This window comes from Hipposideros armiger, unplaced genomic scaffold (assembly GCF_001890085.2).
Source record: "Hipposideros armiger isolate ML-2016 unplaced genomic scaffold, ASM189008v1 scaffold_681, whole genome shotgun sequence".
Lineage (NCBI taxonomy): Eukaryota > Metazoa > Chordata > Mammalia > Chiroptera > Hipposideridae > Hipposideros > Hipposideros armiger.
Genome location: NW_017732031.1, coordinates 835,939 through 838,427, shown reverse-complemented (window position 1 = coordinate 838,427; position 2,489 = coordinate 835,939).

Genomic DNA, 2,489 nt, shown 5'->3' with positions numbered 1-2,489 from the left:
CACATTGGGGGAGCATTGAGCTCTGGCCCACTTATCATCATAATGGCATTGTGATTTTAATCTGCAACTGCTCCTTGTATATCTCTCTGGAGAGCCAGCTGGGATGAAAGACACTGGAAAAACAGGATTTACACACTCATAAATACCTGGTTGGAATAAACCAAACCCCAAGATAATGCAATCCTAAATTGTAATAGAAGTCCCTTGCTCCTCATGGTAAAAATTGTTAGGTGCGACTTATAAGTGAAAAATAATAACATGTCAACATCTCGTAAATATTCTTTTGGAATCAGACTGGGTAGAAAGTGCTTATTGATGAAAGAAGCTAGAGAAGAGTAATGGCATTCTTATAAACATGGGCTGGAATGGTGGGCTCCACAATGGAAGAGGAGTCAGTGTCACCCTAAGAAGAAGAGGAAGAGGAAGACGTATATTTACAGCAGAGCCCAGGCCTTAATCTGTGATTCTCTTTTGCTAGTTTGGGTCGGCATATAGGTGATTAGACCTTGTTGAGAGCATTTTCCCCAATACATTTACACCTATCAACTCCTGACTCAGATNAGAAACATATGGGGGACAGACTGAGGTGTGTGAATGAGAGTGAGGGCTGAATAACAGTTGCCATTTTCCCTTTGGGATTCTTCTTCCATGCAGTTGGCAGGAGGGCACCATCTTACCTGTGTTACGCCCTCCCCCACACAGCCAAATCTGAATCTGATTGGCCTGGTGAGCTCCACTGCTCCACCCTGCTGATTCCCTGAGACTCTACCCCACCCAACTAGACCAACACTAAAGGCACATTCTCAGAAAGTAGCCAACCCTGTTCACATTGCACTCTTTCTTGGAAAATGATCAGAGTCCACAGGCCCCAGGCAAGCGGCATTTGGCCTTGGTGTGCTCTGAGACTTTTGCTGAGTAGCTTAGGACTGATACCAAATCAGCTTCTACATTAACCTGTTGATGACAGCTCTTCCCACTCTAGTGACTCCCTGAGACCTCATCTCAACCAACTTGCATACTGCATGAGGCTTTATCAGTGGCTGAATGTTAAGGAAGCCAGCAGGTGGCGGCAGGCCTTGCAGTGTCCTGGCATTTTGTGGAGCTACCCCAGACCTGGTACTGGTGGCAGCCATCCTTGGTTTGCAGTGTGGCCTCTCCCATGTGCCTCTAGGATTAGCACAGGAAGTAAACAACCATGGAATGCTTTGTAGCTCCTACCAGGTAGTCCCCAGCTGGTCACAGGCAGTGGGTGACCTAGACCTGTACCTGAGCCCCACCCAAGAGGCCCCAGAACCAACATACTTGGAGGTTGGTTTCAGACAACAGCAGAGCACTTCCCAATTAGCCCCCACAAGCAGCACACCCAAAGGGCAGTCTCAAGAGGCAGCAGAGCCCATTGGAGTGAATCCCACTCAGTGGGGTAAATCCTCCCCCTCCCCTCCCCGGCACCCTCCCACACACACACAGAGTAAGCCAGTAAGCTGTGGATGTGGTCAAACCCCACAGCCAATCAGTCTGACGGTCAATCCCAAACACTGAAGTGCCAATAGCAATCAAGGCTCATGTATAACAGGAGGGCACACACAACCCACACAAGGGACACTTCTGGAGCACCCAGAGCAGTGACCAGGGAGACTGCCAGGGCCCCACATGGCACCTACTACATAACGCTACCTGGCCAAGGCTTGGAGGCATAGCAGATATACCTAATGCATAAAAACAGAGAGGCAGCCAAAATAAGCAAACAAATAAATATGCCCCAAATTAAAGAACAGGAGAAAACTCCAGAAAAAGAAATAAATGAAATGAAGGCAAGCAATCTACTAGACAAAGAGTTCAAAACAATGCTTATAAGGATGCTCAAGGAACTTAGTGAGAACTTCAACAAACAGAAAGCAAGCACAAAAAATATATAGAAACCATAAAAATGAGCCAGCCAGAAGTGAAGAATAACTGACATGAAGAATGCCTTAGGAGGAATCACCAGCAGACTAGATGAAGCAGAGGATCAAAGCAGTGATTTGGAAGACAAGGTAGAAGAAAACACTCAATCAGAACAGCAGAAAAAAAAATGAGGATAGTTTAAGAGATCTCTGGGACAACATCAAGCATAACAATATTCACATGATAGGGGTACAGAAGGAGCAGAGAGAAAGCAAGAGATTGAAAACCTATTTAAAGGGAAAATGACTGAAAGCTTCCCTAACCTGGTGAAGGAAACAGACACACAAGTCCAGGAAGAGCAGAGAGTCCCTAACAAGAGGAACCCAAACAGGCCCACACCAAGACACATTGTAATTAGGATGGCAAAGTTTAAAGAGAAAGAGAGGATCCTAAAAGCAACAAGAAAAAGGCAACTATTAACTTATAAGGGAGCTCTCATAGGATTGTCAGCTGATTTTTCAACAGAAACTTTGCAGGCCAGAAGGACTGGCACAAATATTTAACATGATTAAAAGCAAGGACCTACACCCAAGGGTACTCTACCC